We start from the raw sequence: 14,757 nt of genomic DNA on the forward strand, positions 1-14,757 counted from the left end.
ACTATAAGGAACACCATAGCTGGTGATATAATGTAGGGGTGCAGGTCTGCTGTCTTGAGGGCTTTCAAAGCTGGAGGAAATAAGTTCACCATCTCTGGCCGTCAACGGAAACAGGTTCAGTCATTGGAGCAGGAGAGGGTTTCTTACCAGCTTGGCCCATTCCCAAATTTATTTATATAGCCCTTTTTACATCAGTTGATATCTCAAAGTGCTGTACAGAAACGCAGCCTAAAACCCCAAACAGCAAGCAATGCAGGTGTAGAAGCACAGTGGCTAGGAAAAACTCCATAGAAAGGTCAAAACTTGGGAAGAAAGCTAGAGAGGAACTAGGCTATGAGGGGTGGCCAGTCCTCTTCTGGCTGTGCCGGGTGGAGATTATAACAGAACATGGCCAAGATGTTCAAATGTTCNCTAGAGAGGAACTAGGCTATGAGGGGTGGCCAGTCCTCTTCTGGCTGTGCCGGGTGGAGATTATAACAGAACATGGCCAAGATGTTCAAATGTTCATAAATGACCAGCATGGTCAAATAATAATAATCACAGTGGTTGTCGAGGGTGCAACAAGTCAGCACCTCAGGAGTAAATGTCAGTTGGCTTTTCATAGCCGATCATTGAGAGTATCTCTACCGCTCCTGCTGTCTCTAGAGAGTTGAAAGGGTTCCATAGCCGCAGGCAGAACAGTTGAAACTGGAGCAGCAGCACAGCCAGGTGGACTGGGGACAGCAAGGAGTCATCATGCCAGGTAGTCCTGACGCATGGTCCTAGGGCTCAGGTCCTCCGAGAGAAAGAAAGAGAATCAGAGAGAGCATACTTAAATTCACACAGGACACCGGATAAGACAGGAGAAATACTCCAGATATAACAGACTGACCCTGGCCCCCCCCCGACACATAAACTACTGCAGCATAAATACTGGAGGCTGAGACAGGAGGGGTCAGGAGACACTGTGGCCCCATCCGATGATACCCCCGGACAGGGCCAAACAGGAAGAATATAACCCCACCCATTTTGCCAAAGCACAGCCCCCACACCAATAGAGGGATATCTTCAACCACCAACTTACCATCCTGAGACAAAGCCGAGTATAGCCCACAAAGATCTCCGCCACGGCACAACCCAAGGGGGGGCGCCAACCCAGACAGGAAGACCACGTCAGTGACTCAACCCACTCAAGTGACGAACCCCTCCTAGGGACGGCATGGAAGAGCACCAGTAAGCCTGTGACTCAGCCCCTGTAGTAGGGTTAGAGGCAGAGAATCCCAGTGGAGAGAGGGGAACTGGCCAGGCAAAGACAGCAAGGGCGGTTCGTTGCTCCAGAGCCTTTCCGTTCACCTTCACACTCCTGGGCCAGACTATACTCAATCATATGACCTACTGAAGAGATGAGTCTTCAGTAAAGACTTAAAGGTTGAGACCGAGTCTGTGTCTCTCACATGGGTAGGCAGACCATTCCATAAAAATGAAGCTCTATAGTAGAAAGCCCTGCCTCCAGCTGTTTGCTTAGAAATTCTAGGGACAATTAGGAGGCCTGCGTCTTGTGACTGTAGCGTACGTGTAGGTATGTACGGCAGAACCAAATCGGAAAGATGGGTCGGAGCAAGCCCATGTAATGCTTTGTAGGTTAGCAGTAAAACCTTGAAATCAGCCCTTGCCTTAACAGGAAGCCAGTGTAGGGAGGCTAGCACTGGAGTAATATGATACATTTTTTTGGTTCTAGTCAGGATTCTAGCAGCCGTATTTAGCACTAACTTAAGTTTATTTAGTGCTTTATCCAGGTAGCCGGAAAGTAGAGCTTTGTTGTAGTCTAACCTAGAAGTAACAAAAGCATGGATACATTTTTCTGCATAATTTTTGGACAGAAAGTTTCTGATTTTTGCAATGTTACGTAGATGGAAAAAGCTGTCATTGAAACAGTCTTGATATGTTCGTCGAGAGAGATCAGGGTCCAGAGTAACGCCGAGGTTCTTCAGTTTTATTTGAGACGACTGTACAACCATCAAGATTAATTCTCGGATTCAACAGAAGATCTCTTTGTTTCTTGGGACCTAGAACAAGCATCTCTGTTTTGTCCGAGTTTAAAAGTAGAACGTTTGCAGCCATCCACTTCCTTATGTCTGAAACACAGGCTTCTAGCGAGGGCAATTTTGGGGCTTCACCATGTTTCATTGAAATGTACAGCTGTGTGTCATCCGCATAGCAGTGAATGTTAACATTATATTTTCGAATGACATCCCCAAGAGGTAAAATACTCTGCTGAAAAAAATAAAGGGAACACTTAAACAACACAATGTAACTCCAAGTCAATCACACTTCTGTGAAATCAAACTGTCCACTTAGGAAGCAACACTGATTGACAATAAATTTCACAAGAGGACAGAAATCACTTCAAAATAATTACTAGGCTATCAAATTGAAATTTAGAAGTGAAGAAAAAACTAAAATAGAAACATAGTTACCTTAAAAGGTAGACAGGCACAGCCATCTTGAATGAGCTGCAGCACACAAGCTATGCTGGTGTTTTGTTATCTGCTTCCAAAAATGTGTGTTAAACACCCCAGATTATTGTGCTGACAGAAACATTTGGTTGGTGTCATGGGAAGTATATTTGTCAACTTCTCAAGCAGCTAAACCTGGTGGTAATCAAAACCAGCAAGGTGGAATTTACTCAGGTACAACCATTTGAGGTAATCCTTCAAAGATTGGTGGAGGAAACTAGGGCAGAGAAGTCTCTGGAGCAGTATGTTCAGATGTTTCCAGAGTAGAAAATATTATTAAGATRCAATTACTGTTCTGAATTTTTGATGAGACACGAAAAAAGTAATGTCTTGTATGGCTCTACAAACTACTACATAGGCTATGTTTACATMGGCAGCCCAATTGTGATTTTTCTTTTCTCTCCAGTAATTGGTCTTTTGACCAATCACATCAGAGTTGTTTCAGAGCCGATCTGATTGGTCAAAATACCAAATAGTGAGAAAAATATCAGAATTGGGCTGCATGTGTAAAYGCAGTCATAGTGTTTTCCTATCCATTTCTTCACATTATGCGTTGCTCCTAGGCTGCGCAGAGGCAGCCCAATTCTGATTTCTAAAAAATATCTGATTTGAAAAAATATGAATTAGTGGAGGGAAAAAATCTTAATTGTCTGCCTGTGTTTAACATGCCAAACAGATTTTAGAACAATTTAAAAGTTTTGCATATGAGAACTCAAAATTGTTTACTCCTGGTTGTCCAGTTAAGTGAATGTCTGGGTACTTTAATTGGCTTATAGGTGATGGGGTCAAATTGGGGTCATGATAGGGGCTGCACCAAATGTTTGATGTATTATAAGAATTGATTATGCTTATGTTGTAKTAATAGAAGTGGAGGGGCTATGGGATCCCTCCTCCTCTACATTTATAGGGTCCTGGACTACAGATTAGCAATATATATATATATTCATTGTAAGGTTTTAGAATTGTTCCACAGTCTTTTCTAAGTCTCTGCCTCTTATAAAGAAATGATCTGAGAAATGTGTGAATTATTGCATGGGGTCAGTGAGAAAGCACTTTAAAGGTAACCATAGAGCCCTGCAGGGGAGTAGGAGAGATAGGAGGCTAATCAGACATACCTCTAGAAATCAACTTGGGGGAGTGGACATTTACTGCTGAGGCCTTAGAAAACACTGGAACTATTGTATCTCTTGCAAGTTTGTATAGCTGTGTATGCATGGGCTTGGTCTGAGGAGTAGCAGTTAATGATGTATGCAGTGACATCACAGGGGGTTGACTACAAGCATGATAAAAGCAACTTGGACTTTTCCTATGGGGCAGCTCATGAGAGAAATCAGTTGTATGTGTGATGTTTGATCTTTGACTTCTGTCTACAGCTGTATTTTGATTAAAATTGTTATAATTTATAAGTGCACATTTTGAGTGTTCCTTATTTGTTAAGTAAATAAAACGGAGCACAGAAAAACGGAACCAACATAGGTTAGGCAATTTATACTGTATGGTCCATTTCCAATAAACTAAGCCATCTAATCATCAGAGTACAGGTGCTCTGGAGTATTGAGACCTGCTGAATTCATTAATTAAACTTTATAGCTGGTGGTGAAGTTTATAATGAAAATACAATATGATCCAGTAAATTATTTTAAACTGTATGCAGTTATTCATGCATTTAATAGAACATATACCACTAATTTATACATTTTGTGTCATCCTATTTGACATTCATGTCTCTTTATTATTCAAACCAAATACTCTCAACTCCTTACYTGCCTTACCCCAGAAGATATAACACTGTATGTCAATGTTACTGAAGCATTTCCATTTCATGGATATTCGTTTTAGGAGATTTGGCAGTTCTAATAATACAAGAAAAATCTTTATTCATTCAGATGCTCTTGTGCTTTGATCAAATGTGGTCAGAGTGAAAAACGCTTTTCATGTGAACACTGATGTTTTCCTCCGGGATATTGATGATATGGAATTAAAAATTGATTGTGTGTGGTGAGGAGCTTTGATATGCAGTGTGCAGATGCTCTCTTTCCTCCTGTACGCTGTACAAACAGAGCCTGAAGGCCCACTGCTTTGGCAGAATAGAACACATTCAGTATTTCTAGTTCCCCTCCTCTCTGGTTGGATCCTTACTGCATTGTACAGAACTCTAAACAGTCCATGGTTTTAGTTGGTTCACTGCCAATTTATACTTTATGCAATACTTTCTCGAAAAATGTCCCATGGACATACAGTACATGTGTATGATCATTCTCTGACCCTAACTTACATAGATAGACAGGGATTACAGTTTTTGTTCTGTACTTTACCCTAAACTAAATAGGAATTAAATGCTCACCTTTGTCTTTGTAACACTTTGTTTCTCATATTATCCCCTACAGCTATTACACACAGAACACATTGCTGACTAAAGACAGTTTCTGTAAAATGAAAAAATAATAACATCTCTTGCTAAAGCTTGGCTTTCCCAACCAGTTCTGAGAAGTTAATCAACAAATCACAAGTAAAGTATTTGTCCCACTTGACTGGCTCATATAGCTAAACCAATTTATTTTCTCATAGATTGTTTTCTGAATCAATACACTGTAATCTAAAAAGTTATGAAACATCAAATTACAGCAAACAGCTGCTGTTTGATCCAGGATATTCCCCCACAACAGTACCTCCAGAAATATCATGAAATATCAAGTCTTTATGGTTAATACACTGAACAAAAATATAAACGCACTATGCAACAATTTCAAAAATGTTACTGAGTTTACAGTTCATATAAGGAAATCAGTCCATTGAAATAAATTAATTAGCCCCTAATCTATTGATTTGACTGGGAATACAGATAAGCATCTGTTGGTCAGAGATACCTTTTAAAAAAAAAGGTAGGGGCGTGGATCAGAAAACCAGTATGTATCTGGTGTGATCAACATTTGCCTCAGGCAGCGCGACACATCTCCTTCACATAGAATTGATCAGGCTGTTGATTGTGGCCTGTGGAATGTTGTCCCACTCCTCTTCAATGGCTGTGCGAAGTTGCTGGATATTTGCGGGAACTGGAACACGCTGTCGTACACGTCAATACAGAGTATCCCAAACATGCTCAATGGATGACATGTCTGGTGAGTATGGAGGCCATGGAAGAACTGCGACATGGAGCCTTGCATTATCATGCTGAAACATGAGGTGATGGCGGCTGATGAATGGCACGACATTGGCCTCAGGATCTCGTCACGGTATCTCTGTGCATTGAAATTGCCATCGATAAAATGCAATTGTGTTTGTTGTCCGTAGCTTATGCCTGCCTTATACCATAACCCCACCGCCACCATGGGGCACCGTTCACAATGGTGGCCTTTTATTGTCCCCAGCACAAGGTGCACCTGTGTAATGATCATGCTGTTTAATCAGCTTCTTGAAATGCCACATCTCTCAGGTGAATGGATTATCTTGGCAAAGGAGAAATGCTCACTAACATGGATGTGAACAAATTTGTGCACAACATTTGAGAGAAATAAGCTTCTTGTGCATATTGGACATTTCTGGAATATTTTATTTCAGCTCATGAAACATGGGACCAACACTACACATGTTGCGTTTATATGTTTTCTGTGTATATACAGTCATTCACTACTCTTAGACATACAGTATGTCTTGTCCTTGGTCTCAAGTATAAACTGCTGACCTCCAGTCATGTGGAAGTTTATAGAACTAGGAATAGAACATCAGATTCCACATGTATCACTTAGCATAAGCAGTGTTTCCCCTATATGCATTAAGCAGCAGCGCACTGCCTCTGCTAAATTGTGGCCACCACTGAAAAAATATATATATTTGGGGATGGTAAAATGTTTTCAGTGTTAACTTAAATAATTAAAACCAGATATAAAGTATGTAGTAAAGATAATGGAGCAATATATTTAAAAATAAGATCCTCTTTGAGAATTAACAATTACCAAAATAAAAACTTGACAGTTAGGGAGAATCTAAAATGTTTTWAAAAAATGTCATTGAATGGGGCCATGTTTGAGTCACTTAGGTAGCATAAGAACAAGCCATGGAAAAATKTGTATAATTCCAGGAAATTTGTTTAGAACTGCAAATTCTTTCTCAGCCCCATGGGAAAATGTATAGAATTGCAATAAATTACACTGAACAAAAATCTAAACGCAACATATAAAATGTTGGTCCAATGTTTCATGAGCTGAAATAAAAGATCACAGAAATGTTCCATGCGAACAAAAAGCTTTACATCCCTGTTAGTCAGTATTTCTCCTTTGCCAAGATAATCCATCCACCTGACTGGTGTGGCATATCAAGAAGCTGATTAAACAGCATGATCATTACACAGGTGCACCTTGTGCTGGGGGACAATAAAAGGCCACTCTAAAATGTGCAGTTTTGTCACACAACACAATGCCACAGATGTCTTAAGTTTTGAGGGGCGTGCAATTGGCATGCTGACTGCAGGAATGTCCACCAGAGCTGTTGCCAGAGAAGTTCATTTAAACTTCTCTACCTCCCAATGTCGTTTTTAGAGAATTTGGCAGTACGTCCAACCGGCCTCACAACAGCAGACCACGTGTAACCACGCTAGCCCCTCCACATCTGACTTCTTCACCTGCAGGATCGTCTGAGAACAGCCACTCAGACAGCTGATTAAACTGAGGAGTATTTATGTCTGTAATAAAGCCCTTTTGTTAGGAAAAACTAATTATTATTGGCTGGGCCTGGCTCATTTGGGAGGGGGCCTATGCCCTCCCAGGCCCACCCATGGCTGCGCCCCTGCCCACTCATGTGAAATACATAGATTAGGGCCTAATGAATGTATTTCTAATGACTGATTTCTTTATATGAACTTTATGTAACTCAGTGAAATTGTTGAAATTGTTGCAAGTTCCGTTTATAATTTTGTTCAGTATAGCTTTGAAACTGCAATGTTTCTCTCTGCATAAGAATTGTGACACTCTGGTCTATTGTCCGTTGTAATCTCATAAGTCTGATATTGTTTTGAGATGCCTAAATAAATCAAATACTCATTGTTACAACACCTTAACATCTGCTCAGTGCTCATGTAGTTCACTTTCTCCAAACCTTCATCAACTTCTTGTTGCACTTGGTCGTGGTCTTACTGAGGTGTACTGATGTATTTGAGAGTAATGATAACAGATCTCTTCAGGATGTTTTTCTATCTTTGCCCTCCCAGAAGGGGAGAGGAAAATGGGCTCTTTAACGAGGCTGTGTCACTACCCCAGCAGGAGCAGCTCAGTGTGACCCCGGTCTAATAACGATTGAGTAGACGACAAGACAATAAACCACAGATGCAGTCCAGTCTGTCCCCAGTACCTTCATCACATCACATCTCATCACTTTCCACTTCAATGTGGACAAAACAAGGGGGCATTTGCTTGGCTGGCGTTCTGTCTAAAATGGATCCCCTTTTTGCAGCTCGGTGGAAATGAATGATTTTGTAGGCTTTTCTGACATCCATTCAAAATATTTCCTTTTGTTCATCCCCACTGTGAAATCGTGGAGGGGACTGTTGATCAGTGTCCGTCTGTTATGACGTTAGTATGTTAGTACGTTTGTTCGTATATATCTCAGTCACACGCAATATCTCAGACAGAACTGGGTGAATGATGCATCTGTTTGGCCAGATGTTGGCGCTATAACAAAAGATTGAAAATGCAAACTTTGAAAGGTCACGCCCCTCATTTTCCGCCATTTTGTGAAAATAAAACACTTAAAATGCTACTTTTCTTTCACCGAATGACCGATCTGCACGAAACCTGAGATGTGGCATCTATGGACAAAGGTCTCTCAACGCAATATTTTCCATACTAGTACCTAAAACAACGTGGCCGTTATTGACCAATAAACATTCACGTTTGCGTGGTCTGGCACATAAATGCATATAAATCCGTCAATGATATTCGTATTGTAACACAATTTGGTACAGATATTGCAAACACTGCCAAGACTCAACATATGCAAGAACATTCATATCGACCTCACGGTGGAGCTATAACGGGCACATGTTTATCTCTTGGTCTGTTTGACTCAGAGTGATGACATTTGGCACACATGCTCAGGGATAGGAGTCTAGCTAACCCACGTGATATATCAGATACCACTGGACCAATTTTGATGAAACTTGGGTGAATGATGTGTTTAGCCATAGAGTTCCGTAATTTACAAAATGTCCCAAGGCCCATAGGGGTACTGCATCATTCGTGGGGGAAGACATGTTTACTGTTGCCTTGTTTTATTTTCAGGTGGCTCTGGCTGTGAAGCGGTACCCCTTTGACTTATGGCTCGGCTCGGTGCACTATAGGCGATGGTGGTTGTTCTCATCAGCTGCACAGTATGTAACAGAGTACTGCAGGATAATTTGCATAATTTCTTCTTCATTACATTGCACTATAGAAATAATCCTTAATGGCGAACCACAGGACTTCTAAGAAAACATACTCAACCAAGATTTAAATCATCTGTGTGTGTGTGTGTGTGTGTGTGTGTGTGTGTGTGTGTGGTACTTGCCAGATTATGAACTGAGTTGATAGCACTTCATAACAGCAAGCTATTGCCTACTGACTGTCTGTAGCGTTCACTGCCTACATTGAATACAATTTTTGCTGTGTTGTTAAACAAAAGCCTATTTAATGAACATCATTCAATTACAAAAACGAGGATAGCAGCTACAGTATGTACCTGTGCCATGCTGTGCTGTGTTACCAGTGTGCCAAGTAACCTTTCCTCCTATTGCTTATGTGATATTCATAAACTCTAACCCAAGGTGAACTATGTCTCAGTTGGTAAGCCCTTTGAACAACACACCATCTACTGTGAGGACTTATTCGATTAAACTACTGTCTATGTGTAGGATCTATATTCATCAGCCCAAATTTGAATCTCTTTGTAAAATGCCTTGGGCTGGTTGGAGTCTTACAGACAGAATATATCAAGATTTGATTTAAAAAATGACTATTTTGACTTTTAGAATGTAATGTTATTAACAGAATATAAAGAGAAAATAATCCTCCCGTTTCAACATTAAAAAAGCCATTAACTGCCCTAATGTTTATAAAGGCTTTGATTTATTAGTGATGCACTGCAGGGAAAATACTTACTGTTTTGCACAATGACCGATTTATCCTACAGTACATCATTATCTGAACACTATTATTAGTATTATACTGCAATGTATAGGAATACAAAAACAGTTTTTATAGAAAAGTAAGGGTTTCTCTACACCTGGTCAATTACCATATCAAGTATTGTGTTTTTCCTTTCCTCAGCATTGTCACTGCTTTTGTGGTCTAAAGTGCTATAGAAACTAGCTGTGCCCAGGCTCTCAACCTAGATGTCAAATCCCGCATCCAATCTCATATCCATCAAACATACTCTGGTTTCATAACACTGTTGCCCTGGCTACATTGTATTTAAAACTTGTCGTACTTACCTGACCATCACAGTAGTCTGCTTTAACAAAGAGGCAATGCCTACTCATTATTACGTCGCTGTCCTTGTTTTTCTAACTAATTAGCTGTATTAAGGGAATTTGGCCTGTCAAAGTCAATATAACATGGRAACTCTAGTGCATAGTGAAGTATGAACAGATAAAACTGAATGTGAGATTGAGAGCAGGGTAGTAAATTCAAGTCAAGCAGAATCTGATTGTTTGTGTTTACAAGTAAGTTTTTAAAAGGCTGATGTCTTTTTGCAAGTTGTTCCAGACTGCCAAGGACTTCCACTGTTAGATTGTATTTATTGAATTCATCGTGCTGTCCAACATGGGCTGATCATTGGATGTACACATTCACAAACATGTTTACTTTCTAGAGGGATACTCTTACACAAGATATTGATCAGGACTAGACTTGCGTAGGGATAGACCTTATGTCAGGTGTCCTYATCTTTAACTAAAAGTAGTTCTTCTCATTCTGGAGATACAATCTAGAAGTCCTTGGAACAGAGCAATCCTCTTGCCTGCGCTGGAAAATCTATGGACAATCTTTGCTAATCCCAACTCTGCTATCTGACGTTGTGCCAGTAGGCTCCTAAACCATCTAAGGACTAGTATTAGTCGCAAACTTACTGAAATAAAAATATTTCAATTTTTGTTCAGCTAAATCSCAGCAGAAAACCTTCGCTTGTGGAGATTTCCGTTCAACATTTGGAAGCACAGGACAAGTGTCAAGCAGACCAGTGAAAATCTCATGATTTAAATACAGCCGGCCAGAGCAACATGAGTTGGTATTATTCTCAGAAAGACTACAGAAGCATGGAGTGTGAATGCAGGGCACTGCAAGGCCACTTACTCTTAATTAAAGACTGGGGTAAGAGGCTCCGCCAAGTTTTCCACAAGATTCACATAGGAGCAAATTAGGCACCTGACAGCCACACAGACACATCCAACTGTCTCATTTCCTCTTCCTGTTACAGTCTGCCCAGTGGCCTTCTCTTCTTTAGATACAACTTCTTCTCTCATTAAAACCTCTACGGACCCCCCATCCCGGATCCGGGATCATCCTCATCAAAAAAGCTGACTAGCATAGCATAGCCTAGCGCCACAGGGATATCATATAATATAATTTCATGAAATCACAAGTCCAATACAGCAAATGAAAGATAAACATCTTGTGAATCCAGCCATCATTTCCGATTTTTAAAATGTTTTACAGCGAAAACACAATATATATTTATATTAGCTCACCACAATAGCCAAACACACAACGCCATTTTTTCACCGCTAACATAGCTTTCACAAAACCCACAAATAGAGATAAAATTMATCACTAACCTTTGRACAACTTCATCAGATGACAGTCTTATAACATCATGTTATACAATACATTTATATTTTGTTCGAAAATGTGCATATTTATAGCTACAAATCCTGGTTTTACATTGTGAATACGTTGCCATAATGCACCAAATTGTCCGGAGAAATTTTGGACAGTCACGTAATCTAACCAAAAAACTCATCATAAACTTTACTAAAAAATACATGTTGTACAGCAAATGAAAGATACACTGGTTCTTAATGCAACCGCTGTGTTAGATTTAAAAAAATAACTTTAGTACAAAGTACAGCAGGCAATATTGTGAGACAGCGCCCACCAATTCTCTGCCTTGTTGGAGCCAACATATACCACAAAAATACGAAATAACATCATAAATATTCTCTTACCTTTGATGATCTTCCATCAGAATGTAGTGCAAGGAGTCCTAGTTCCACAATAAATCGTTGTTTTGTTTTAGAATGTCCATTTCTTCTGTCGAATTAGCAACTTTGACTAGCATTGTGGAGCGCACATGTCCAAGAACTCTTGGCGCATGGAAYGAAAAATTCCAAAATTCACAATAAACGTCGAATAAACTGGTCAAACTCGGTTGAAAATCCATCTTTATGATGTTTTTCTCATATGTATCCAATAAAGTCCGAGCCGGAGCATTTCGTCGTGTATACCTAACGCATTTCAAAAGACAATGTGGGGTTCCCTGGTGCGMAGTTGAATACTGCCAATAGGGAGGACCTGTCACTCCAAAAGCTCTCATTCGGTCTCACATCAAGCTAGACACCCCATTTAACATTCTACTGCCTGTTGACATCTAGTGGAAGGCCTATGAAGTGCATACAGATCCATAAACATAAGGCAATTGAATAGGCAAGCCCTGACACAGAGCCCCACTTTCAGAATTTTCACTTCCTGTTTGGAAGTTTGCTACCAAATGAGTTCTGTTTTACTCACAGATATAATTATATAACAGATATAACAGTTTTAGAAACTTCAGAGTGTTTTCTATCCAATAGTAATAATAATATGCATATTGTATGATCTAGAACAGAGTACGAGGCCGTTTAATTTGGGCACGATTTTTTTCCAAAGTGAAAACAGCGCCCCCTATTTCCAAGAGGTTAAAGGGATGGAAACACTCTCGGCGCTCCCAAATCAAATACATTAACGACTGATTAAGGGATAGCATTGCTAGTATAATTTCTGTCTTCTTTCTTTTGCAAAGTGCTGTGCTGTAGCCAGTAGCCACTCCTATCGGGAATAGGTGAAAAACACCACAAACACACTCAAAACTGTTGGGTTTATAGTTTATCTTACAGATCTTATTCAGGTTTAGGTTTAGGTATTGTAGCCATCACATTGGAATGGAAGACATCCAAATGTAGATCTAGTAGCATTTCATCCCCATCTTACTAATTAGCAACTTTGACTTAGTGTTCCATTGCAACAATAAATTACCGTTAAGTCGTGGGTGCTTGGGTAATTAACACTTGGCGGCCAAGGCACAGCTCAGAATAACAACATTCATATAAATTCAAGCTTATGATGAATTGAGAGCCATAAAATTAAGAATACACACATCGCCAGATGCCAGGGGTTGTCCGCTGTGGCTTGGTATCCTTCATATTGCTTTATTACATTTCACTCAGCTGAATAATTCTTCTGACATATTGTCATCATTTCTCAGGCTCACTGGCACATTTATATTTACTACGCCAGAGCCATCTAGGCAGCCCAATGTCATTTCTTACCAGGCAGACTGTAGCCTGAGTWCCAATCTCTTTAGCTAACATTCCACTCTGTAGAAAGGAACAGTAATTATTTATGCCTAAGACATCCTAGGCATTAGATCACCTTGTGCCTCCAGTTGGTGGCCATGGCGACCTGTAAACTCGGGATCAACAGGGCAATGTCGTATATCGAATGCTAACGTATTCATGGATTCTTTTCCAAATCTATTTCACTGTCTAACTAATATTCTGTTGAAATACCAATCCCTCTCCTCCTGTCTCTCTCCATGGTCTAACTTTTAATTGGAACTCTAGGGCTACTATAGGTCAAATGGGATACATCACTGTATCACTTAACATGTTAAAGGCCCAATGCAGCCATTTTTATCTCAATATCAAATAATTTCTGAGTAAAAGTTAAGTACCTTACTGTGATTGTTTTCAATTAAAATGGTCAAATAGAAACAAAAATACATTCTTAGTAAAGAGCAATTTCTCAAGCAAGAATTTTGCTAGGACTGTCTGGGAGTGGTCTGAGTGAGGAGGGGAAACTGAAAACTAGCTGTTGTTGGCAGAGAGTTTTGGAACTCTTACTTATTGGTCTATTAACTATTAACTTTACCACCTTGTGATGTCACCAGGCAGGCCAAAACTCCATCCCACTAAAACAGGCTGAGATTTCAGGCATTCTTTTCAAATGTATCTTACACTAAAAGGGCATTATTATCATTGTCACAGTTCACAGTATTATTCCAACCTCATAGTGTGGAAATATATATATAAAACACAGGAAGATCAGGTTTTTGACTGCACTGGGCCTTTAACATAGGTTTCCCATCATGATTGCATGTATCACATGCAATAACAGGGTTTGTTTACTTATCTGTTTGTATATACACTGAGTGTACAAAACATTATGAACACTGGATGAATCCAAATCAAATCAGGTGAAAGCTATGATCCCTTATTGATGTCACTTGTTAAATCCACTTCAATCACTGTTGATGAGACATGGATTGTGTGTGTGCCATTCAGAGGGTGAATGGGGAAGACAAAAGATTGAAGTGCCTTTGAACGGGATATGGTAGTAGATGCCAGGCACACCGGTTTGTGTCAATAACTGCAATGCTGCTGGGTTTTTCACACTCAACAGTTTCCCATGTATATCAAGAATCAGTAGCGTGCCGTGGGCCTGGCGCCTGGGCCTTCAGTGAGGTACTACACAGTCCCACCCGAATTAATCCACCTGTTATTACCATCATTTAGANTGATGAATTGAGAGCCATAAAATTAAGAATACACACATCGCCAGATGCCAGGGGTTGTCCGCTGTGGCTTGGTATCCTTCATATTGCTTTATTACATTTCACTCAGCTGAATAATTCTTCTGACATATTGTCATCATTTCTCAGGCTCACTGGCACATTTATATTTACTACGCCAGAGCCATCTAGGCAGCCCAATGTCATTTCTTACCAGGCAGACTGTAGCCTGAGTWCCAATCTCTTTAGCTAACATTCCACTCTGTAGAAAGGAACAGTAATTATTTATGCCTAAGACATCCTAGGCATTAGATCACCTTGTGCCTCCAGTTGGTGGCCATGGCGACCTGTAAACTCGGGATCAACAGGGCAATGTCGTATATCGAATGCTAACGTATTCATGGATTCTTTTCCAAATCTATTTCACTGTCTAACTAATATTCTGTTGAAATACCAATCCCTCTCCTCCTGT

The sequence above is a fragment of the Salvelinus sp. IW2-2015 genome, linkage group LG4q.1:29 (genome assembly GCF_002910315.2).
Source record: "Salvelinus sp. IW2-2015 linkage group LG4q.1:29, ASM291031v2, whole genome shotgun sequence".
Taxonomy (NCBI): Eukaryota; Metazoa; Chordata; class Actinopteri; order Salmoniformes; family Salmonidae; genus Salvelinus; species Salvelinus sp. IW2-2015.